Source organism: Platalea leucorodia, assembly GCF_965183815.1.
Source record: "Platalea leucorodia genome assembly, chromosome: 12".
Taxonomy (NCBI): domain Eukaryota; kingdom Metazoa; phylum Chordata; class Aves; order Pelecaniformes; family Threskiornithidae; genus Platalea; species Platalea leucorodia.
In genome coordinates, this window is record NC_138834.1 from 5034302 (window position 1) to 5061658 (window position 27357).

The 27357-nt window shown below is 40.5% G+C and overlaps 1 protein-coding gene across 1 annotated transcript in view; it reads right to left on the reverse strand.

Moving 5' to 3' along the window:
* Nucleotides 1-27357, reverse strand: part of TMEM132C (transmembrane protein 132C) — a gene marked incomplete at both ends in the record, with an annotated part of 221134 nt that overhangs the window by 68869 nt on the left and 124908 nt on the right. The window lies entirely within an intron of this gene.

Here is a 27357-nt window from a genome sequence, read left to right on the forward strand (position 1 = left end):
GGCAGACGTTCCTGTCTGACTGTCAGGCACATGAAGAGCAATGTGTCCTCAATATTTCAAGAAGACAAATGAAGGAGACACGATCCTAATGTTAAATGGCCTGTGAGAAAAGCAAGTGCCTACTCGACTGACAAAACACCTACAGATAAACTCCAAGAGCAACTTTGAAGTGATGACTCTGACACCTCTGGTTCTGTCCCAATCTGTTTTTTCCCCTACAGCACCTCAATTAGAAAATAGCTATGCCTAATTTGTTGGGAAGTCTCAGTTTCAAATTCACTAAATCAGGCCCCAATTCAAAGCAAGAAAACACAATGGATTTGGATAAGGTTTCTGAGAGATGTCATGCTTTATAGAGGTGACTACGAAAAAATGTTCATCTTAACTTGACCCCCAGGAAGAGTGTAGGAGTGCCAGGGGGAACGATAGGCTGCCTGGCATCAGAATAGGCTGCATGATATCAGAACACTCTTTAAACAACAGTGAGTTTCTTATTGCGGAAAGTGATAAACAAGAGTCTAGCACAGAATCTCTCTATGCACCATATAATTACACATTAGTCTCACAGCCCAAAGCAAAGATTTAAAAATCTACTGTGATTTTTTTCCAAGTAACCATTACTGCCTTTTTATACCCTTCTTTCTATGCCTTTCTGCACTAGGTGAATCAAAAAAGGTTTCTGTGTAATTGTATATTGAGGGGACACTGTCAAAAAGAAGGAAATAAGATTCTAAAGAACAAGCCTTCCCTTTGTTATTGAAATCTTCAACAATATTAGTCACCACTCCTGCTCTTTGCTGACTTTCGACGCTTTGCTTGATCAGACAGGTGGAATTAGACTGATGAAAGTCCAGCTTTCCAAGGCTCTGAAGGAATGCAAAGTTCATGTGCACACATAGTGTGCAGGATTAGAGACATGCCATGCCCAGTGAAATGAGAAAGAGCACAAAGAAGCAGGACTAATCATGTTCACGAGGAAGACACAAGTTTAAGATAATGCACCTGTGACAACACTATTTCTTACAAAATCATAATCTTTCATCAGCAGGCTGGTGGCAGCACAGGTCTGAAACAGCTATTTGGGATGCATGGGAAGAAGTAGTGGAAATTAATGAGTTGCAGTCACGTGGGGTGAAATTCATCACTGTGTGAATTTGTCCTACACATATCCACGTATCAGAGCTGAAGTCCGAGAGTCAGACTGCAGAGAAGGAGACTGCCTGCTGACTCACTCCTGAATCACAGACAGGCTGCCTTCTGCTGCTTCACTCTAACCAGTAGATAAGTAAGTCCAATTAGTTTAATTTCAAAGCTAAAATTAAGGGTTGTCTTCTCTCTAAGTGAAAATGGAACGGGAAAAGAGTGGAAATTCAATCCTACAGGGAAATCCTCGCGAGAGCGTACATTATCAGATTTGCAGTCCTCTTCTCCGGGAAGGTACTTGCAGGAAGCAATGAAGCTTGACGAGATTTGCAGGGGTGAGAGTGCCACGTGCTCAGGTTCTTTCAGTTTCTAAAGGTGAAGTTTATTTTCAAAGAACTGCCCACATCCCACTCTACGCTTTCAATGATGGTCTGAATTGGTGTGAATTTCATGCATAAACGTTTCCTTCATTTTATAAACAAGATTTGATTTGGATCAGTAGTAACTACTTACTAATGATCTTTCTACTAAATCTCCAGATCTCAAATCCTATCCATTTGTCTATCAGCCATCTCTTGACCCAATTTGCCCCCCCTGTAAGGCTGCATCAACTACTTTTGCAGAAAGCAAAAGCTCGATGCCAGCAGAGACTTTAAAAATTACAGATGCCATTAACCATTCCTTCCTTAACCCCAAGTCAGAGGACCTGTCCTTAGGAGTGCAAACGGCCGTGTTACTGTGGATTGCCAAAGTACCACTGCTCAGCTGAGCCCAGGCATTCACCTCGGCACGCTGTTCAACTGGGGTAATTCAATTGCATTTACACCTTTGTCTGTATGTTAAGAAATCTTCTTGCGCTCGTTAATTGCTCCTGTACGAGAACACCAGCAGAATAGACTCCACAGCTGTGTGAACGTCAGATAAGAGACAATTCTTAAAGACAACCATTAGACGTCTGTCAGCCCAAGCTGTGCTATGCTCTCATCTGAACTGCCAATGGGAAAATGCACTCATAGCTGTATGCAGAGAAAATCCAAGAACACTGTCATGGATTCTCATTTGATAAAGCAGGCTTGCAGGAGCAATATGAAAAAAGGTTAAAAAGGGGGAAGGATGACAGCCAACTAGGCCGGGTGGTCCTGGAAATTAACAGCACAAATATAAAGGCGTTTGCCCCTTCCGGCCTCTTCCCAGCTACAGATCCTTAATCTAGTTTGATTTTCCTGGGGTAGCAATCTGTCAGATGCATCCCCTTCAGAACAAGATTATAAAAGGAGTGAATCATGGACACATTATTATTCCCCTCAGCATGTGGCACTTTTTCTTTAAATACAGAAACCGTAGTGTGCAGGAAATGATCCATCTATTAAAATTTGTGTCAACATCTCTCAAAACTCTTGAAGCTGTACAGTGAATACAGCTAACCATTCTCCTGTGTCTGAAAAATCAGTATGATGACAACACTGAAATATGTTACACGCGACACTTTGGTCCTGACCTTACTTCCACTGAAGTCAATCGGCGTTCTGCTTTTGATTTTGATGGGAGTGGGGCCGCTGTTCCATTGTCACCTCTCCTGTACCCTCGGGCACTCTCTCCAGCAGCACTGTCAGCTTACAGAAGCCAGGGCAATTACAAAGTATTTTCTGATGCCCAAAGCAAACCAAGAGATGACCTTTCCACCAGCAGAGAGCTGCTTATAGGCTGCTATTGAATATTCCACCAACTGTAATGCTCTGCTCCCAGAGATGACCTGGCTGCACTGCATATGAGATGGGTTTTCCTTTTGCTGTCCCTCTCCTCCCCCTAATTCAATGAACTGGGGTCACAGTCTGATTCTCCTCTGTTCTGCACCTTTGTTTTTACCTCCACCTGCGACAAGATCTATGCTTTCGCATTGCTTGGTAGAGTATTTAACATCACGCTGCAAAGGACTGGACAACAAACTGGACAGTAACTCTTCCTTTGCTTTGGGATTATTTCAACAGACAGCGATTTCAGGAATGCTCATGGCTGACTGACCGTCCATGCTCGGCCATGGAAAGTAAACATGTTTGTGCCCAAATTTTTTTGGTCCAAAATAAGAAAACAGTTGCAGCTGAAGTGACCTGAATCATTCAGGTTACCTGAAATACCCTGATCGATATGGTGCCTCAATTACCACAACAGAAACACAGGTGGTGTTGGTTCAATGGAATTCATGCTAAAATAACTGAACAAAAACTTTCACCTCCACAGATTTTAAATTCTGGATAATACAGAGATAAAATCTCTGTAGAGCAATCTGACATTAAGAGTTGAATTTCCAGGGGTGTTCAACTCTGCTGCTCTGGTGAGGGAGCAGGGCTGAGCCAACATGGTACATACAGAACCGTCAAATACAGGTTACAAATAGCTGCAAATATCCTGCTGTTGCTGACTGCAGAATATACAGTTCGTACCAGAAAGAAAGAGGTTAATGCATTCTGGATGGAATGGTCTTCAGAGTCTGTTATGCATTCTAAACATGCTCATATCCACATGACATTCAATCTAAAAGATTTTTGAAAATGGACAAATATTTTCTTAATAATTTTCAGCAGCACTGCCAACTCGTCCAAGAATTACATTTCACGAGGAAGTTAGCTTTTATTTTTGCAGATAGGATGTCTGTGCTATCCAGTTCTTTCTATGAAGAGACTTGGCCTTTATGACTAATTTAAAGGGTTTCCCAAAGCAGATGGAACATTTTGAATATAGAAAAAGGGATTTACAGGAATACTGAGCTCCAAATATTCAAACATAAAGACAAAATTGTGACTAAGGCAATATTGGGAAGTAAGAGGTGCTCTAGGCTATCGGAGACTGTCTCTTCATCCTCAGTGGATGTCATACAGTGTAAATTGACATTATTTCTTGACATCAGTGGATTTTTATTCAATTCCTCTTGCTGATGATCTGGTGCACAGAATGAAAATGTCTTGGTGAAATGGACAGAGAAAGGGAAGAGAGAAAACAGAGAATATCTTAGCTGGCTGTATTAAATTATCATACACTACTTCCACATTCTACCTATGCCAGCAGATAAAAAAAAGCTTCTGGAATTATTGATGTAATTTACTGGCAAGCACAAAACCATCTGTGACAAGCCAAAGAACTGACAACATCGAACTTGTGAATGAAATGCTGTGTGTATGTGTGTGTATACATATATATACAGTGGGAAGTAATAGAGACACAAGAAAACATGTTGGACAGGCTGAATTTGTCAAGCTTAAATTACACCTACTTCCCTTCCCCGTTCTCAGTTCTCAAACTACGCATTAGATCTACATTATCCTTAGCTAGCCAAGATCTACCGTCAGCCTCCTATGATATTAACCACACAACCAGGGCCGTTTCCACACAGGGGAACATTGCCAAAGGTGATTCAGATCAGATCTTCTATTTACAGATAAATTCTCCTTGCTCACTTGCTGCCCCTTTCTCTCTCCCTACTTCAAAGCTCTTGTAGCTGGCCCTGGGTTAAGCAGCAGGCATCTCCGTTAGCTGCATGCTGTCGGCTTATGGAAGTACCACGTGGTCCAGTGTTAAGAGTCTGTGTCAAAGCCCTTTCTGGGGTCATGGACTAACTGTATGATCTCACACCAGTCATTTGTCTTGTCTGTCCTTCTATTAAGCCTGTCAAGAGAATTGGCTCAATAGAAGAAAAACAGGAGCTCCTTAAAAATGTATTGGCACATCTGAGTTGAACTTTTTTGGGTGAAGAAGCTATAAAAAAATGACTCTGAAGTGAACTTTGAAATATCAATTTGTTAAAGAGGCAGTGATTTCCCTTCCTGAACAATGCTTTTCATGGCGTAAAGCCTTGCAAAGGGAACACAATGTGTATTTAGAAACATTTTCAGAACTATTTATATGAAGGACTGGGTGATGAGAAATGTTTCAAAAACGATTAAGGCTGCCTAAATATCTGTTCTCCAGCAAGCCTAAGTTATGGTTTAAAACCTGGCAATATATTTATCAATATTTTCATTCCTAGCTGCATTTCCTGACATTTATGCCAAAACAAAATTCTTTAAAAAGTCATAACAGGACTCAAGTGTTATTAAGGGTATGATCTAACAAACAAAACAAATGACCTTCATTCACACTTGGCTGATTGTTCTGTGAACTCGCAAACAATAGATCCTGAGCACTTTCTCAGACTCGAAGAAAAATCCATCTTGGGTGAAATCATCCATATGCAGAGAGTCAGCAGAAGCTTTAAATGCCTCTAACATACTTCAAAGCAGGACTGAATTATGGCTTAGACTCTTTGTAACTATTCTCCTTTCTTTCTTGTTACAGTATTCCACTGAATGCTGGCGCACCATTGTGCTAAGTGGTGTATTACGTAGTAGAAGATGGTTTCACGCACCAGGAGACCTTGTGGCCCACACTGACAAAACAAACCAGAAAAAGAGTGAAAGGATGTTTATTAGTTCCATTCATAAATGGAAAAATCAGGCCCAGAGAAAACAGAGTGTTAGCTGCAGCAGCTAGAAACTGGACCTAGCCCCCATTTCAGCGCCTGGACTGCAAGGGCTACCCCTTCCTTCCGCGCTCCCGAGCAGCACTTACAAAGGGAACAGAGGAAATCTGTGGGTGATGTGCAAACTGAACTTCTATCTTCTAAATCACTGTGGTGGCTTTGCTGCAAGACTATCCTTGCTCTTCCTTTTCCATGAGTACATTTCATTTCTCCCACATTGCATCTCAGACTTTGGGGGAATTTCATAATACCACACCAAAAGCTCCCAATAGCAGCCAGAATTGCTTTTACTGCTGTTTAACACAGTATTGAATTGAAATGGCTAATGTATATGCCTCTCTCACACATGAACACAAACTGCATAGCAAAACTTTAATTTATCAAATTAAAATGCACTATAGCACAAATTTATTGTATCACTGCTCATAAATGTTTTTATGTATTTGATTTTTTTTGGTCTTTTATGGTTTTGGCAGTAGATGGAAAGCAATCAAGGTTCCATTTGAAGCAGCCGTGTAAGCAATTCTCATTTAACAGAAGACAATGAAAAATTAATCTAAAATGAGTGTAACTAAGTTTTCATAGAAACAACAAAACCACTCAGACATTATCATCTTCAACAGCTGTTTACTGACTTCATTTACAAAATTACCTGTCAAATTTTACTATTTCCTCCAGGAAAAAAAAAAGCCAACCCCAAGTGCCTCTCTGACTTAATAAAATGTTCCACGTGTAACAGGATCCCTTTCTTGCAATCATAATACTTAGCAGGGAGGTGAAATAATGTTCAGCACTCCCTCTCCTGCAGGTTTCAATTCTACACTTTTAACTACAGGAAAAAAAATGCAAACGTGGCTGATTGGTAAAAGCCTGGGTATTTTCCTCTCTCTCTCCCACTCTATGGAACATCTGTCTCCTCTTTTCAATGGGCAAAGCAACATTTGTCATTCCTGGAAAGCTATTTACTGTAAAACAATCACAACTTTCTCAACATAAAATGAAAACACTTGAAGGAACTACAAAAAGGGATAATAGCAGAATGGAATATTTTTCTGGCGGCAAGCTTTATCATCTGGGGATGCATATCCCAGTATCAATTTCTTTCAGCGATGAATCTGGTCCGAAGAATTTGTTTAGCTAGGAGAAGACATGCCGTTGGTTAATACTACGCAACGTGCACGGTAGGAAGGATGCCAAATAACCATCAGAAGGAAATCGAAGGGTTCAGGGAACGTGCTGCCTGGCAGTCTGATCCCCGGGCACAGCAGCCGACAGGGGATGGGCCAGCCTTCTGACAACTGCAGGAGTGGTTGCCTACCCAGCAACAACAAAGTCATCCGCTTGGTATCTCAGGAGAGAGAGGAAGAGAGAAGTAAGAAGACAAATACAAAACGGCTGAATTAAGAGTCCCTCACACGCCTATTCCCAGGCTGAATGAATGCTCTCAAAGGCTGTCTCAAGTGCTGTTGCTGTGCCTGGCTCCAGATTTAGGAGATGGGAAGGAGTTAATTATTGAAGGGCAGCTACAGTGAGTGGGATTCACTGCTCCTGCTGACTTCCTTAATGGTGGTAAAATGTGCAAATCCTGTGGACTGTAGCTGAATTTAAATTACAATGATTACAAAATATAAAGCCTAAAAAAGAGGATTTATACGTGAGCAGATTTAGCCGAGACACAGACTCCCTCAAGACCTACATTTTGTTTACATGCAAAGTAGACTATGCTTCCTGAATGACTTTAAATCCTGATGACAATTATTTATATATCTATCCACCCTCCTAACATGGTTCTGAACCATAATTCCTGCTGCTAAATGCCTTGGGGAATATCTACTAGTTATAGGTTCATCCCTATTTTCTGGCCATTGTCCAGCAAACCACTTTCAATGTGTAAACAGTCCTGCTGCCTTCACTGGGTCTACTCATATGATGCATAAGACCATAAGAACATGTTGCTTAAATAAAAACATAATATCAACAACAATAGCAATACTAATACCTTTCTCTTACTGCTTTCAGACACAATATTTTATGCACAGCTCTTGAGAGTAAAGTACTATTATCTTATTTTATGATACACAAGCTGGAGAACAGAAAAATGAAGTGACTTGCCCAAGGTGATCAGGAGTCCATCGCAGAAATGGGGATACAAACAATAAGTGCATGGTTAAATTGAATACCAAAGATTTTGTAGAGCTTTGCCTACCATGTGAGTGAGGCTTTGAGTACTCTGACATTGTTATAAAGAAAATCAGTGAGGTTATATAGTGGGAATCAAATATTTTAATAATTATTTGCATCTACTATCACATTAACCAGTCCAGCTCCATCTTATCCAGAAAGTGCAATGAATATTTAATTCATATTAAAGCTAAGAAATCACAAAACAAAGGCTTTTATATACTCCTGATCCAGCTGCAGGAATAAACCTGAACACTTTCCACTGCTCTAAATTCCTTAACAATCAATATACAGTTAATTAGAATGGATTAAAAAAAAAAAAAACACAAAACAAACAAAACCAAAACCAAACCAAACCAAAACCAAACATGCAGTATCATCTTTAAACAAAAACTAGTAGCTTAAAAGGTTTTAAATTCTGAAAGCGGGAAATATTTCTTGAGAAAGAGAAAAGGCAACACACCAAATCAAGCCCTCACAGCCTCCTACAAAAAGATTTCTATCCACAGTCATATCCATATGGATTTTACATTCGCTCTCCATCATACCTATCGAAGACTTTGTATATGGTCAAGCTGACTGGTGTGGGAAATGTTAACAGGAAAAACTGCCGCAATCTGTATGCAGTAAAATGAACCAGAGGTAGACTCAGACTGTCTTTCTGTCTGGCTTCCACTGGCATGTTACTGTAATAAACCTTGGCAATTTGTATCCATGTCATCTGGATCCAGGAGAAAGAGTGAGCAGTGGCTGCAATTTGCCAACTGCATTTTTGTCATCAAAAAAGGCAATGGCATCAAAATAGAACTGCTTCCATCAAGCATTACAAAACTATATGGACTTGTAGATTTTATTGTCCTTCTGGTCAAGGAATATCACAGGGGAGGACCAGTAAGAAGTTGCTGCTGTTCCTTATGTCTTTGATCAACAAACTCTCTACAGTCTCCAAAGCTGTCAAAACAGCCACTTTTCAGCAGCATCAAATCCACTGTCAAAATGAAAAGGAAGGAAGGTGACATAATTCTGGAAAGTTATGGAGACCGTCCGAATAAAACTGGGTATTGAAACATTATGAAGATGGGCCAGGGCACCGAGAGCTCTCATTATGAGCCTCCCCTGATGTTAAATGGCCTGGAGATGGCTGTTCAAACTGCACCGTCTGCTGTTTCCCTAGACTAGTCATTTCCTTCAAGGCACAAAATTAAAGCAGTGATGGATGGACTACTCTGCTGTTTATTTGGCCCAGTTTCACAACGTGGCAGTGTGTAACTGTTGAACTCCAGTTAAAACAAAGGAGGTGCAATAAAAAGTTTCTATGAACATCCTTATTGAGCTTAAAGGAAGAGTTTATTATTGCTAAGTCACATAGCAGAGAATGAAAGATGGGAATGAGAACTGTCACCTGCTTACACTAGAAAGGAACAAGAACAAACATGACTATTGATTTCACATTAACATTGCTATTTTCAGCTGTCTCCCTGCTTGCTGTTCCCCCTCCTGCCTCAAACAGCGTGGACACCAGCCAGGGCACTCTGGGCAGTCAGCACAGGAGCGATCCTCTGCTCCCAGAGCGCGTTCAGCGCAGCCCTGCTTTCCCCTGCGGCTCCACGTGGCAGCTCCGGAGCAGGTCCCTGCATCTCCTCTCTTACTTTCTCCATTCTAACGGCACAGTTATTTCTTTGCAGTTCCCCTGCTTTGACCCACATAGCTCCCTCTCATGCAGCTCATGGATGTTGCTACCACTTGTCCTAAGCTAGACTTCTAACCCACCTATTCTTTTATGTCCCCTACTCCTCATTCTCAAGTTTTCCGTCTTCTCTGTTGTCAAGCTCAAAATAGAGCTCTTTTCTTAATGCCAGGTTCTTTTCCCAAATCATTCTTGCTATCCCTCCCATGCCAGAGCACTGCTCAAAAGCTGGCGTACTCTCTCTATGCTGGACTATAGCCATATCTGCCTTGCCTGCCCATGATCAATTTGAACTGATAACAGAAACAGCTCCCCCAGTGCCCCAAATACCCATGTTTTCAGCCTCAGCTGTGCCCTCCATAAACTTCCTCAGAATCTATAGACAAATTTGCAACAGGAGGTTCCTATTATATATGCTCCCATTTCACAGCTCATTTTTTTACCCCATTTTAAGAAATACTCTTTGTTTTCAGGTTCTGTTGTCAGACATCTGGTTGGGATGGCAGGTGAAATTTCTGGAAGTACCTTAGTTCCACTTTCAAAAGTGATGGGGTAGCTCTTTTGTTTTGATGGGGTAGCTCTGGGGTTTTCAAAACCACAAGTTCCTTTCAAACTCCAGTTGCTTTCAAACACATCTGCTCTCTCCCAGGCAGTGGGAATTCGAGGCCCCAGAGCTTCTGAAAATTCCAATAGGTGTCAAACTGTTGAAATAACTGCTTTTTTAAATTTAGGTACTACAAACTGTAGTCATCAAAGTATTTATGCATTGCTTCACTTGGTACTGCAAAGCCTAAGTGAAACAGATGGCCAACTCAGGTTTCCAAAAGTGACTCAGATACTCAGGAGCCCAACTCAGGAAGCCAGTACCAGTTAATCTTCTAAATGTCAAATGGCACTTTTGAAAATAGTACTTTCCATTACCAATAAGGGCCGGAAACTTTGTGCTTTTTAAATGTTTGCTTTGTACCAAGTAATACCCCAGGCTCCACCTGTCTGTGTTTTCATGTTCAAAGGACAAGTGAATACTTGAGTAATGCAGTCCTTACAGGCAGGTCACCAGCAAATCACCCAGCTCTGCAGCACGATAGATTTTTTTCTTGTAAAGGGCATTTTTAGGCAACAAGCTTAAGGCTTGTTGAGGGGTAGAAAGCTAAAGAATGTATATAATTAGAATTAGCACCATGGCCTTCCTTTGCTTGCCATAGCTTTAGTAGTAAAGTGCACAGCCTGCAACCACCCCACATAAGAGCAAAGTTCTTTGAGGCCTTAATGGATGTTTAATAGAAATTTAAGGTGAATGAAGGAAGGCTGTGTTAGACAAGTGTCATGGTTTAACCCGGCAGGCAGCTAAACATCACACAGCATTCACTCACTGCCTCCAACCAGTGGGACAGGGGAGAGAATCAGGAAAAAAAAAGTAAAATCTGTGGGTTGAGATAAAGACAGTTTAATAGGACAGAAAAGGAAGAGAAAATAATAATAATAATAATAATAATAATAATAATAATAATAATAATAATAATAACAACAACAACAATAACAATAATAATAATAAATATACAAAATAAGCAATGCACAATGCAATTGCTCACCAGCTGCCGACCAATGCCCTGCCAGTTCCTGAGCAGCAGCTGCCACCCCTGAGCCAACTCCTCCCAGTTTATATACTGGGTGTGATGTCATATGGTATGGAATAGCCCTCTGGTCAGTCTGGCTCAGCTGTCCTGGCTGTGCCCCCTCCCAGCTTCTCGCTGGCAAGGCATGAGAAGCTGAAAAGTCCTTGACTGGTGTAAGCACTGCTTAGCAATAACTAAAAAATCAGTGCGTTATCAACATTATTCTCATCCTAAATCGAAAACACAGCACTATACCAGCTACTAGGAACAAAATTAACTCTATCCCAGCCGAAACCAGGACAACAAGCCTGGATGGCCTTAATGACAATGGGTCATTAATACATGAGCATGTATTAATTCATTTAAACAGTACATGTTGAGGCTCCTTCTGGATCCCCTGTGATGTATAATCCAGCTCTTCTATAGCACAACACTCCCAGAGCACAGATGGCTTTCTGGTCATTGTTATACAGTGGCAGATACCATGACTCAGACAGAAGAGGTTGAAACACTAAGAATTAAGAAATGTTTGGATGCTGTCCCACAACGCAGCACCTAGGAGAAAGTGCACTGGGTTTAATGTAAATGTTATGGATACAAGATATTAACTGTTTCCCCCTTCTGACACTATGGACCCTGAGACTGGCACAGGGCAAAGCTCTGCTCGTGATGGAGAGTTCCCATGGATCAGCCATTAGATGATTTAGAGGTCACCCGAGCAACTTCCAGCACGTTTCTGCTGCAAACGGGTAATTAATCAAATCAACGTCCTCCCCAGAAACTGACTGAAACCAGAGGGCGGACTGAGTTGAGTGCATTTGGTGTTTTTAACCTGGAATGTCAAGCAGAGGAATAATGGCCATTATCTCCAGTATATATCTTAGAAGAGGGAGAAGTTAGGGAGGTGATTTCTACCCACATCAGTAAGTCTAAAACAGAGTAAAAAGACAGATGAATGTGGAAATTGGTTTTTAGAAGAGACAAGAGGGATGCCAGTCCTACAAAGACTTTGAAGGTTAACTTTACACACTTTTAGGGAACTCTGGAAAAGCCTGCAAGTTCCAGACTTGCAAACCTAAGTTTTCAGGTATCATGACAGTTTATTTCATTTTCAACGGAAACAGATCTGGGTTTGGATATATACATTCCCTTGTACCAATGTCAAAATACTGTCACTGGCTGATGGCAATATGGAAACTCTCTGTTCCCACAGCTTAGTGGGTAGGAATGCACAGAAGGAAGCCAACACCATAAATGGTATACAGTAAACTATAAAGTTATATATTTAAAGTATACATCTCTCTCTAATAACTTGGATCTCTATTCTTAGCACTATGCTGTTTTCAGTACAAAGGACCTTAGCCCCAAGGAGAAATGTGACTTCCCTTAGAAAAAGAACAACAATTATAGTTTTGGATTCCCTTCCAAGAGTAGTAATTTCAATACCTTCTTTTAAAATTTAAATTACATCTAGTTAGCAAAGAGAGAATGACTTTTGGCATATTTTTCCTGCATCTAATAATCACTTCCATTCACTTAAACTATCTTTTTCCCTACAGAGGATTATTGCCATTAAGCTACTCAGAGCATGCCAGTAATTGAGAGGTTTTGGCTATTGGAGTCAGAGGCATTAAGATTTGAGAAAGAGTAATACAGAGATATGGAAGACATAAGCTGAAATACTCACATAATCTACACTTGATTTTAATTAGAGACCGAAAACTTTAAAGGCTCAGGAGAGATTTGGTCTGGACAAGCACCTCTTTGCTTCTATCCTACTCACCGTTACGGAGGGCTCCTCCTCCCCTCAGTCCTGCCAAGCCTGAGCACTCGGTGACCCAGCTAATTAGCCCCTCTGGTTCTTTTTTTCCTTCAAATCCTCACTGCTGAGACAGGTACACAGGGTCTGGGGACTTAGCGCACAGTTCAGTGCTAATCTGTAGAGCATCTTAGGCTCTGAACTGTGGAAAAGCCTTGGGATATGAAGACCCGAGCTCTGCGCTCTTAGTGTTTAGTGCATGTTTTGCACAGTGAGAAGCAAGTAACATGGGCAGACTGCAAGCAAGTTTCCCCATGAGCTCCGTAACGAGCGTTTCAGAGCTGTCTGTTCCTTGTCCTTGATCCCTCACAATCATTCATGCTCATTCGCTCTCACGTAGGTGTTCCCACATGTGAGAATTTTGGCTGTTAAGACTCCAATAACAAAACAGATAGCACTTACCCATCAAGAAGGTGGAAACAGAAAGGTGTCTACAAGGCGCACAATTCTGCTTTGTATGTGTGAAATGAGGGAGCTACATTGTTGGGAAAAGGGAGATGTCCGCTAACGAACCACAGATCAGGCTGGGGTCCTACAGAAACAAGTTGGTGACTACTATCGGGAGCTGATAGCTCTTGAACGTTAGGGGCAAGAACCTCGGCACTTCAGTGCCTAGGAAAATCCCATCTCTTTCCCTGCTTAAGATGAAAAGCTGGCAGCAACTATAAAACTAAAGGGTTTACACACTTTTCTGAATCTGTCTTCAGGGATATCTGAAATAGTTCTAATAAACACGCTAAAGAGAGTATTAGATCTCAATAATTACTGACTAATTATATGTATTGATGTTCAAATAGCAGCATTTCTAAATCTTGTAGGGTACATACTGTAAAACCTTCATGTAAAGAATTTGCATAGAAAGGAATCTTCAAACCCTCTTTAACATCTTCATTGGAACAAAAGATCTTGCTGGACACTCTGACATCACTCAGGAAACAGCAAATTATCTCATTCAATTGGCTCACGAGTAAAATAGCATGCAGCGATTAACTCTTTAGAAACCACATCCCCCTAATGAGAGGATTTGTTATATGAAAAAATATTAAACATATAATAAGAAATACAAGAAATTAAATATAAACATAGAGAAATACAAGAAAAATATAAGATTAAAAAGAAAAAATATTCTTAAATATAACAAAAATTTTTCACACAGGGCTGAGCTACTCAGCAGTCATTAACATCACAAAGGGATGAAGTCTCCAACAATCTAAGTAATCTGAACAGTTAAGTCACCCACCACAGTCCACAAAGACATGGCTTCAAAGTAGGCAGGATTAATGGTCTTGCTTCCTGGTAAAATGAACTCATGCTTGTATATTTGTGAATAATTTTGCAGAAGGCAGAAAGAGCTATAATAGAGCCTGACAAACACTTCAGTCAACTGTTTACTCCAAATAGACTAGGGTTTTTATCTTGAGAGGGTGTCACTGAAACTAAGTTTTCTCTCTCCGTCTAAGGTCCGTGGGGAACTCAAAACTGGAACCACAGAAAATATGTCAGATATCGATGAATAAAAGTGATTTACTGCACTTTGGTAGTTAAAGCACCTATCCATCCAATGCGTGGGTCATAGCCAAACTGCAGGGCCTGGAAGCACTCTCTTGCTCATGTGTCTGTGCACGTCCATGCTGCATCCTTGCTCCACTTGGGTCAGGGTGTGACCCAAGTGCAAATCTTTCCTTCCTCTGTATCCAAGTTTTATGGGGAGTGAGCCAGGCCACAGGCCAGAAGAAGCCTATAATGTGCTCCAGCCAGTTATCTCATCTTGCTCATGAGACCCCAGGAAGAGATGTATGTGCTTTCTTAGAAGGAGGACCATGTGGGTTCAGATGATCTCAAGAAGAAAGGAATAAAACACTGGACTCCCACAGCTGGCTAATGATGTCCCCACGGGAGCTGCTGCCAGTGGCTGCTTGGTGCACACTGAGGGTAGAATCGGATGCCTGATTTTTCTTCAATCCACAGCTAAATTTGCAGAACTGTAGAAAAGAGGAACATCTTTTCTAGCAACCTAGGAAATGACTTGAGAACTTGGCAAAGGGACAAATAGATTACTGGCATGATGACAATTTGACATTACGAGCCTTCCAAACACAAATTAAAAAAAAAAAAAAATATTCACACCACAAATGTTAACGCTCCTAATGTGAAAGGCATGCTGCTATACTACCCACAAGAGGGGAAACCACCACAAACTCTTCCCCCTTCCAGGATCCATAATTCCAAACTAAGACTTGATTAATACTGCGAAAGAACTCAACAGTTAATGCGAATCTCCCCAGTGGCTGGGAAAGGGGGTACCATTACAGAGAAAACCCGCTAGTCCCATAAAAGACAGACAAGAGAAATCTCTGCCAGGGTATTTGACAGGATACAAAGAGACACTAAGGCCCAAATCCAGCATGGAAGACATAAAGCATAACCTACAGTAGATGAATTTCATCCCAAACCTTTAGTTAGTAAGGAGGGTAAAAACAAAATATGATGAAGTGGTAAGGGTTCTTCAAAAAGGAAAGCAGAAGGAAGAGGGATGTTGGAGCCTGCACCTTGAGCAGATCTAAAAAGAGGGCTCTAAAAGGACTTGGGTGGGAAAACCTGAAGAAAACAACTGAGAGTTGCTGAAAGTTTTTTTTTTTTCATCTTCTGTCCTTCAAGCAGCAATTAACTTGTGCTCAGTGGTGTGCATAATTAGTAGTTGTATTCTTAAATGTATTTAGGATGTACAAGCTGTTCTGAAGTTGTTCATGAAGAGTAGGACTCAATGCTAATGGACAGTCTTCTCCAAACTTCACTGAATGCTGAATCAGGCTCCAAATTCAAAACCTGGTTATTTCTGTCTGTCCTGATAGTAGGTATTAACTCCTATTAAAAAAGCGTAAGTTCTTCTATTGCCAATTACAGACACATCTTTTCAAAACCAGTCGTTGAGTTGTAGCACTCAAAGCACAGTCAGTGAAACCTGTATTCCTCTAGGAGCAGATTACAGTGAAGATTTCATTATAAAATTTATAATGTTTGAGAAGTGTGAACTCTTCACTGTAATCTGCTCCTAGAGGAATACAGGTTTCACTGACTGTGCTTTGAGTGCTACAACTCAACGACTTTATAAAGTCAGAGCCTATTTATGCACAACATCGTCAGTGGGGTCTGTAAAAACCACTGCCCTCAAATGTCCTGCGTGCTGCTCTAAATGGAAGTCTGTTCTGTGACTCTGGGTATCTTCTGAGATTTTTTTTTTTTTTTTTTTTTTAATAAACCCACAGAGTGAATTTATATGCGATCCACAGTGAACCACAGCAAATCTCTACTGATTTGCATCAATGAAGGATGTGGCAATTATATGATGTTTGATGACTACGTGTTTAATCTCACCTCAGCAATTCTACCAGCTCCAGGAATACTGAAAAGTGCAGGAGAGGCTACCTGTCAAAATAATTCACACAGCTTTGATTAACAGAACGTGGCAACAATCCCCTTCTCGGATGGTTCTGGGCGTAATGTTAGCAAAAGCTGAGTTTCTAGCCAATTCTTAGTGATCAAGTCCCCTACACTTATCATGACATTTCTAGGTTAACTTTTCTAAGTAAGAGTACTGTTGGGAACGGCTTGTATTTACTATGCATTTAAACAGTGTTAATCTGTAATGCATAGGAGCTTACTAGTTCCTTGTGAGGAAATCACAGCAGGTATAACCAAACTGTGGAACTCCGCAAGTGTAGATAGCCAAACAGATACGCAGCAATGAACAAGATCTGTCTTTAAATATTCCTTCCCAGTCAGTCTCATTCCATTTCTGAACATCTCTCAGGACAAAAATTGACAAATAGCATCTCCAAGTGGAGAGCCTCATCATCGTATTACACTTTTTCAGAGATGACAAAAACACCATAAGAAATGATAATCAAAGACAATTAAAACCTCTAAACCTAGCTGAACAATTGCTAAACTAACCAGAGAGATTATATTCCTTTGGGGACTGTCAGTGGTACTCGCTGAGCTCTGAGTTGGTTGAAATCTAGTAGTTATAATGGAATACTTCATGCAGATTATATACATCAGAAATTTCTTTTGCTTAGTACATTCCAATGAACGTTGCCACACAGAAGCTGTAAACTATTTTGGGTAAGAGAACAGATATAAACATTGAAATTCTTGTTAGTTGGTCTATCAGTAACGCTTTGGTTGACAGGGCACCTTGCTTTCAAGCCATCCGATGTCATTGCTAAATATGCCAGTCTCATTAAAAACAGCCGAAATAGGAATGAATTCAGTGGCTGAGGTCACTCAAGTACTCTGGCAGAGTCATTATTGAATTTCTACTAGTGTGATTACAGAGAGTGCATGCTCAGTCCATTAATTTGCAGCATGGAAACCAAAAATCAATGGGGTGCTACTTAAAACTCCTTCTGTGATAATTACCATCATGTATGCAGGTATACACATGGAAGGGGAGTGTGTAAGCTGCTGCTCACAGCCTTGAACGGGAAAGACACTATCTGGCAGTTGGACTAGATGATCATCGTAGGTCCCTTCCAACTGAAATATTCTATTCTATTCTTATTTTCTGAGCTGCATGTCGGAGAGAAGGAAGAAGAGAAGAGTAAAAATTTAGTCTAAACTTGGGGTGAAATTCAGACTGCAAAGGAAATTTTGCCCTTTGCTTCAATGAAGCTAAGGTTTCTTCCCTGGAAATTTAACTGGAACTGAAATTCCTGGCAAGTAATCAAGAATTCAGCACTGATCAATCAAAAGACTCTCTATAACAAGCATCTCAGTTTTCTTTAATAAACTTATTTCCCCATGAAATTACTAGCATGTTGGCAAAGTAGTAACAGGAAAGCTGTATGAGCTCTTCACGAACAACAGTGGGACAAACCGGTGTACATTGTTTCAGCAGATCTACACTGATTTATACTGCTGTTGACACTTCGCATGCCGACCCTTCACAGTAATAAGAACATATCACAGATTTTTCCAGTAAAAAGTACTGAATTTCCTTGCTTAAGGAAAAAGTGCATTCAAAAAACAGTGGCAACTTTCCTATAATACTGCTACTCCCATTTCATTTTTCATTCTTAATTTTGAAAGCATTACGAAAGAATATGATTACAGATCTTAATCATCCAATATAGTCTACTGAAAGAAACAGAACCCCAGGGGTCTTATTTAGCCAGGATTTGATGGATCATAACCAATTTTCTGGAGAACTCACAGACATCTACTACCTTTCAAAAGAGCAGCCCACCTCTACCTTGTCCAACTGCCAGGAAATACACAGTATCCTCCAAACACTTCCTATGGCCCCTCCGACCCAGCAATTCATGTAACCAAAACCAACTCAAAGCAGGTGATGCGTACAAGCACTTGACACAGCAAGACAAATCTGCACTGATTTACACTTAAGCGACTGTGGCTGTGCAGCTCTGAAAAAAGAGGTTGCCTTCTAAAATGTCAGTATTTGCTGATATTGACCATGAAGTGATAGTGAAGAAAAACAAGATCTTCCTTCACTCCCAGAATGTGAAATACCAGAGGTCTCCCTGCAGCCTGAATTGTAGATAGATTATGACTTGCAAATGATGAGTTATAGAAGCCAATAGAGTAAATACTTTTTCTTATGTAAGACAGTTCTGTGTGGAGAACTGCAATGATCTCTGATGCAAGCTAGTTTTTTAGACTACAGGAGCTGCTTTGTCTGTAAGAGACAAAGATTTTTACTTTCTAAGCATGTAAAAGCATTTATTATCTCTACCTACTATGTAAAATGTGCAGGCGGAATTGAATGGAATCCACCATATCTGAATGTGAGAAGTCCTTGGTTTTGCTGAGTTGTGTTATGTCCAGCTTGAATTACATGAACCGTTGTGTTTGCTAACAGTGCTCATATGCCGTAAGGTGTTTGCAGAACAATAATGATGCTGCTTCATTCCGTCTGAAGCACTGGTAACGTGGCCTACTAGTAGATACGCAACAAATTAGTATTATTCCCATATCAGTCTGCAAAAGTTTCAGACATGCTTTACACCAGGAAATGGATCCATTCAACTATTTTCAGGCAGAGACACAGAATTAACCAGATAAAGGAAGCGATTATTTTATTATTATTATTATTATTACTACTACTACTACTATTATTATTAAGAGTAGGAGCCTTGTCATAGGCTAGGACCCTGCTGCATATTGTACAAATAATGAACACGCTGCCTGCTTCAGCAAGCCTACTAGTATAGCAGAAGAGAGGCAGCAGATGGATGGAGACAGATAAGAATGAATGGAAATACTGAAAAAAATACTAGAGAGTTGTAGGACAAGAGCTGTATTTGTTAGCAGCCCAGATATTGCAAGCATTTTTCTAAGAAGATAAATGAAAAAGAGCAAGGTTTTCTAAGCCTGAGATGCGAGTGTCTCAAAGAAGCAAACACACCTGGACTGATGCACTAACAACACCTGTCAGATCAGGTCTTCAAATTGTTCGAGTTCAGGACCTCATACTGGTTTGGCATTCAGAACAATATATTTGTAATCACAGAACTGGATACTGCAAATAAGTTTAAACAAACATGTTATGATTGTGTAAGGCTCAATCCCGGTTTAAATTACAAAAATGAGAATCAGTAGATTAATTTCATTCAACACAGTGGAGCTAAACCAATGTAAAACTGGTGCTAATGAGACAACAGTTAGGTCTGCCAAGTGTTTATGAAGACTCACCTTCCTCTATGAACCCTGTATCAATCACATAAGTGATTTTAAGTGATAATTTTAATGTGCTTATAAAATTATTTTTTCATTACAACTATATCCAACTGGAGGATATGCAATGGATGTAATGGCAGAGGCTAATGAAATGCTTTTAAACTCATTGTGAATTTTAAAAAGAGAGAAAAAAAATGCAGTGTGTGAAAAACATCAGAGTTCTGTCTTTCTATTATTTAGGCCTGGTGAGAGGTACAACAACAAAAGACAGACGATGGGGTCTCTGAACGAAGGCGGCAGCAGGAGTCGTGTTTAACAATCCCTCGCCCCAGGTATACAAGTAACATCATTTATTTAATTACATACGCAGGCCAACTGGGAATAGAACTTAATGATCTGAACCAAAGTGACAGCCAGGAGTGGTGACGGGAGGGAGAGCTCTGCTACGAGCGGGGAGTAGGAGCCCACAGCACCAGCAACATGCAGTAAAATCCTCCGAGTCAGCAGTTACCATGATCTGCTGGTTTTCTTACCAACCTTGCTTAACTTCTAAGACTTACAACAAAGACTTAGCATCTATATAATTTTCCACTTGTATCATAGAGCAGTCACCATTATTATATAACAAAAGAAAGAAACAGAGAAGATATTTTTATCTGTACTTTAAATAGGCAGTAACTCATCAAACTAAAGTAACCTTGAGTGGAAGAGTAAATCTCAGTAAGCCAGTGCAAAAACGAATGGTTCACCTGTCTAATATATTGTGCTTTCTCTAAGGAAATGTAAAGGTCTCGGAGAAACGGTGGTACTTTACCACTGTCAGTTGGTTAGCGGCTACTGATCTGACAGAGGCATGAGATCAGAAAAATGTTTAAAAATATCTAATTCTCTTTTATGAGATTGTAGCTTATTTTCCAGAGGTCTCTCCTGAGCAGTTTTAAGCATCTTGAGTTCAGAAGAGTTTTGTTATTACAAAATTCCTCAAGCAGCAATGGTACAGAGGGCTTACATGTACACGAAACTTATTTCAATTTGCTCCGCCGAATACTAACAAAGATCTTATTCACTTTATTCTAGAAAGGTTTGGCTTTTGGCGCTTTTTCCTAAATTTTCTTCCTTCTTTATTGCCTGATTTATTTCCTCTGCTGTGAAAGTTACAGAGGAAAGCAGAGTTGCTTGGCAGCATGATGTGGTATTGCTGAACTCAGCTGTTTATGGCTTTCAGCAGATGTTTCTGCTTCAAAGACAGTGTGAGAAAATATACACATGCACAAATTCCACCCCCCTCCCCCAAATTCTGCATCTTTTGTCTCTTATCTTCCATTGCCTCCAAATCACAAGGAAGGCTGCACTACAATAGCTGCTAAAACATCCAAACCATGCCAACTGTCACAGATAAATAAGAGCTGACCTCGCCCCAAATTAGAACTCATGATTTAAAGTGCAAAGAGAAAAAACTAACAGAAGTATCAGTCCACGAATGTGCTGCAGCAGAAGGAGATTTTCACGGATAACCTCACTATGAATCACAGCTTGCTTATTAAAAGGGAAAGCAATAGGGATTGCTGTGTGCAAGAGGCAAGAACACAGCAGCTTTCAGCAGAAGATGCAAGTGGGACAGCCAGCCTTTCCCACTGCATATTCCAGGAGCTTTGCAAAACACATGCTCAGACATAAGTCAAAGGCTGAAAAGCAGACTGTATGTTTTCTAGTCACTCTCTGAGAAATGATTACTTTGTCAGATATCAGAAAATCATCTCACCCTGGACATCAGGAATTACAGTTATTATTGAACCTGCCTATCAATTTGGAATGGATATAAAGCTGTTGTCCCATTATTCCATGATTGCACATCCTATTCAATTTAATGTATGTGGGGCTCCGCTCTATTTACATAATAATGAAATAAAACAATATATCCAACCTGACTGGAAAGCAGAGAAGGCACTGTCGGAAAGCAAGACGGCTTTCTCAGCAATGCTGGATTATTGCATGCATTGGCTAAGCCTCCAGCATTTGGTTTTGATAAGCATGTAAAAAGCTTTTCCAAACTATACAGATTTGCTGAGCAAACAAATTTGATGCTTTCATTTGGGCAAGAAATATGTGAAGAATGACCTTTCTCTTGGTACTTCAGCCCTTCTGCTTCCCAACAGACCCAGGAACTCCAAAGCAGACAAAAAAAAAAAAAAAAAAATTAATTTATTGGAACTTCTGTAGAGATCATGGATCTCATTTCATGCATTTTGCTATCTCATCTCTATTAATTAGTTTCTTTTCTTGGAGAGAAAACTCATGGGAATGCCTTACTCCTTGGCTAATACTATGTTAGGTTATCTGTAAAGACTGATGTAGGATTTTTTGAATGGTCAGGACCAAGTCTAACACTGGTTCTGTTGAAATCCAACATGAAAATTCATCTCAATAGTGCCTAACAACGGGCTTTCAAAAATGTTATCTTAAATCATAATATCTTGCTTTGAATTTCAAACAGAAGAGAGAATGTTGCAACATACCTGGTAAGAAAGAAAATATTTTCCATTTAGTATCTTCCACAACACTTTTGCAGACCCTGTTGGTTTTCTGACTCAGCCTTTATCTGTTAGAAAGCAGGTATTTATGCTGATGACAAGTTAAACACAAATTTCTATTGAAACAATTGACAGGTAATAGTGTTGCTATTTATTTGGATTATGGTAGGGCCAGCACTCTATTTATGGATCAGGGCCTCGCAGCGGTAGGTGCGAGATGAAAACTAGACAGACATATGTTGTTGCCATGACAATTGCTATAGTTATCTCAAATTTGATCCTTCTGAACTTGCATTACTGAAAGTATTGAAAAGAAAGGGCCCTTCAGGCTCAGTGAGAGTCCTTGTCCATGAGGGCTCCCATGGAATTTGCTTTTCCTTAATGGAAGTGAGGGCTGCCCATTAAGTCAAAACCACTCAGGATTCATAAGGTTCAACAAGTTGCCCCGCTCTTGCAAGTACCCAGTAAGAGAGTAAGGCATAAGAAACAAACATTCCCTCTCAAGACAGTTTGTGCAGACATATGCTTAGACACTGCAGCAGAGCGAGCGATGGGGCATCTGCCTCCTTCCTGCAGACAGCCTACTCCTGAAAGAGAGACGAAAAACATTCTTCATCCTTCCTCCCTCCCCAGCTCAGGGCTTTGATAAACACTCCTGGCATTCAAAGCAGCAAAAGAGGAGCCATATGAAGGGCTCCTTTGGGAAGCAACCTTCTAACCCTAGTCTTCTGTGCCCTAGAAAAGATATTGTTGCAAGGCACAGCTGGCTGATCCTCCATCATATGTGCAGATGTCCAGTGCATCTTTGGCACCTAAACCATACGCTGGAGACATCTGTGCCCTAATTTGACCTGAAGCCGGCATCCTAACATAAAGAGAAATCTTAAAATGCAAAGACAGCAGGCAGAGATAAATTATTTGGGAAATCAGATGAGAAAGGGTGAAGGGAAAGGATCTCTAAAGCAGCAGGTAAAGGGTTAGCTATATTATTCCTGATACTGTTATTGACAGCTACATGCATATGTTCCCATGTGTCATTTTAAGCAGACAGATGCACATCATAGGAATGATGTGCAATTCCAATCCTTGGAAGCTCTCAGGGTTGCACCGGTAATTTGCCAGCAGCCTAAAAGGCTGCACCTAATTTGCACCAAAATATGAATGATGCTTAAAACAAAATACTTAGGAGGCCATAATGCTTGTTCATATGTGACTTTCTCATAAATGAATGGAAATTGTTTCTCTTTTGGGGTTCAATGGTAAAAGAAATCCACCGCTGATGTCTTCCTCTCGAAGTATCTCTACAGTTTGTACAAATCAGTTTCTACAGACACAGATGTGACCTCCTGAAGACATATACAACTTCCCGAGCATCTGTTACTACAGTAGTAGCATGTGCCATCTCAGCTCTGATCCTGCCTCAATTATTAGTCAGAAGGATAAACAACTGTAATGAAAAAATCCTGACCCTTGAGCACCAAACCTCCCACTCCTTGTGAAAACTGGTGTCCTCTGCTCAGACTGCAAGGTTTTGAGGTCAGCAGGTACCACTGCCACTCTGCTGAGCTCTACAAACCACTCTGACCCAAAACTGTGCCAGAAGATGACCCAGATTCTAGAAAACTTAATAACACCCTGCTCGTAATGTGTGAATACTTTTCTCTGTGTCCGTATGTTGGGCACAGACTGCCTCTCTTCAGGTATAGCGAGACACACACACCGCACAGCTTACAGTTCTTCAAGTTTGAGGAATGTTGTACATATACACGTTACTTGTATTTTTCAATCACAAGAGAATTCACTTCAGTGACATCCCTTGGCAGCATATGGTGCTGCCAGACAGAGGAAGGACCTGCATAGAATTCTAACAGCTTTGTTGCTTTCCTCTGTGCCCCAATGATATGAAACACAACATTATTAGCTGTTTCCACATGAATGCAATGATAGCCAGACAGTGTTTAAAAAAAAAAAAAAAAAAGACTAAAAAAATGTGTGCGCATGTGGAATAAGTGATTGTGACACAGTCTGAAACATAAACATAACATCTGGAAGCACTCTTCCCAAGTCTGCCTCTTTATCAGACAGATGGCTGGAGAGCTGTAAGCCCACGGGCCTCTCGAAAGGTTCAAGGCCAAGAGGATAAAGTGCTACATCACAGCAGTTTTCCATTATGTCAGTTTTTCTAAATGTCTCTCCGTTCCCCCACACTCAGTTTCTCTACCCAGTTGACAGAAATCAAAAGCACTGGGTGACTCCATTCCTCCACAAACAAAGTACAACATCCACGGGTAGAAACAGCAACCCAAGAACAGACTGAAGGCAGCTTGTTCCAGCCCACTTCCAGGCTTGAAGGAGCAAGCGGAGTTAGGCCTAGATTAGCCCCAGTCTCTGCTTCTTAGTTGTTCTTGACACCGCGGTTATAGGATGCTCTGGCTTTGGCAGAGAAGCCAGCTTAAGAAATTCCCCTAACCCTCCTTGCTCCTACCCTTAATCCATCTTTCTCATCCCCACAGCTGACGGCATACCAGCTGGTAGAGGTATGCTATTAAAAAAAAAAAAAAAAAAAAAAAGAGACAAAAATTACTTAGGCTAAAAATAACCCTTGCTCTGTCTTGGAACAGCTCTTATACCCTGTGGTGGCAATCCAGAATAAACTACACAGCAAATACGAACCCTTTCACTGAAGCCATTCTCAGGGTAGACGTGGTACTTCATAAATCAACCACACAAGCCTTAGGCTGGAACCAAACAGAGGCAAGACTAAGACATGGAAATGGTTATAACAGTAACCAAAAATATCTCTTCATCTACCCTGAGGACACATTTCAATCCTACCAGCTTTCTTTCAGAAATGAGAAACAACAAGGGAAAACAAGTGACCAAGCAGTAGTCTAAGACTTTGTTTTCACTAATCAGCACTGTTGTTATCCTCATCAATAGCTACTTGAATCTCAGCACAAATTGCATTATGAGGCACACAAACATTGCTGATTTCAAGCTGTTTTCAGTTCCTTGCTATAGTGGTAAAATCTTTCTGAACAAATCTAAGTTAGGAATCTATGGCTCTTGGCTTTAGCAGCACAAATTCAAAGAGAACAAATATTGTTTAAAAAAGTAACAAAACGTGACACACTTAAATTCTCAAAATGTAATGGGTAAACAATTATTGATGTGATGTATCTAAAATATGTCCCTTATTTTTTATTATATGATGTAAAAGGTATATTAGCTGCCAGGTGGTGTTGCATTCAGATACAAACTGCTTGTTTCAAAGTGCTTACAATGTAATTATATCCGTACACTAATGACAGTAGAAATATGCAAAAAAAGAAAACCAACATGGCAACGAAAATGAATAGTTCTATTGAGTATGGGCATTTGTTTCCACGGATATTAAGAGGAAAGAGTGCAATGGTTCTCCATGGTGCATCAGGGAGATGCCCGAGTAAACGAAAGCGCATAGAGAAAGGCCTGAATTTCCTGTTCGGGTGCCTAACAACTCAACACACCGCTCTCCCGTTATGACCAGAATCAATCCTAGATGCAGTTTTATCTGGCTACCACAAAATAGTTTGTAGGAGGCAGCACTCCAACGCGCTGAGAATCTGTTATGAATTTAAGTAATATTCTGACTTACTTCACAACCAACTGGGGACGTGTGACAATACGAGGGGAGAGCCAAATTTCTCCTGTTGGTTCCAACAGAGGAATAAGGCACAACTGTAGAAGACCCTTCATTCTCCTTTCCAGCTAGCTGATTCTCTGAGTTGTGCTAGAAATAGCTGGTTATGTAAAGAAAAATAACACACTACCATCTTCTTGACAAGCTGTGTGAATGTTCATAAAGCATTCAAGAACTACAAACTTTCATTTACTTGCTTTTCAGAAGCTCTTTCGCAAAGACAGTGGAAAACACCTCTCTCTGCTAAAATTAACCAACATATTTATGAGTTGGCTGAGTTTGCTGCAGGAGAAGATTAGCCTGTGTTGATGCTGGAACTCCAGAACGGTACCTCACATCTACGCTGACCTTGCTACAGAACTGCACATCACCCAAATGAACTGCACTGCTAAACTAGCCTGAAAAAGCTGGTGGCGGCACAGAAAGATCTCATCAGGGACTTGCAATTCTCAACCAAATTAAATTAGCTTAATAGAATATTTGTGCTCTGCGCAAAGGGCTCCAAGTGACACTCAGACACTCAGTAACTGCAATGCCCACTACATTGTATGCTTTCCCACTGGGATCTCAGCACACAGACGCCCAGGTTTCCCTATCCAGCTCTTCCTTGTACACAAACATTTCATTCAAACCCAGGTTCGTCACGCTTTCAGAAGACAGCAACTATTTACATACACAAATGAAAGAGGCATTAATTAAAACATTGACTTTTATTTGCATAATTAGTGCTAAAAATATTTTTATGGGTTAATTAGACTTTATGCAAATCAGACTGAGAAGATTTAATTTGGGGTTTGATAACCTGACTATTATAGTTCCGCAGTTGCAAATACACTCAGAGTTACGTGCTGTTCTAAAGCCATGTCTTCCCTTTCAAACTGTTTTATTTTTTACTTCTGGCGGGCTCAAATGATATATTTTTCCTTTCCGTTTACCCCCCCGCCCCCAAACTCTCCACTGAAAATCTCACTAACTGCAATGATATCAAGTGTAAATACATTGCATCAGTGAGCTGCTCATGACAAGAGAAATTTCCGCACTTTACAGAAGTCTAATATTTCCCAGGCACTCTGACTGGGCACAGAATACAAATGTTAAAATCTGCTCAGGTTTTCTGTGCCTGAAGATACTACAAACCGACTGCATGGGAAAGCAATAACCAACCCAGCATCCACTGAAGATTTTATGATACTCTTCAATGAGCCCAGGTTTGAGGCTAATAATAAGCACAGAGCTAGGGAAGCATTGCTGGGATCTGTACAATGAAAATGCTCTATGCGGACTAACATACAGCAGTGTTGTGAGAATTCATTAAGATGATACCCAGCAAGAGCAAAATAATTTCCACTGAAAGCAGCATTATACGACTTTACTACGTGTTGCGGAAGACAATCATACTTAGTGAAAAAGCACTGCTTTTATGTCAGTGGAACAACTAGACCAAGTCTCAATAAAAACACATTAAACAGGAAAGCAGGCACCGGCA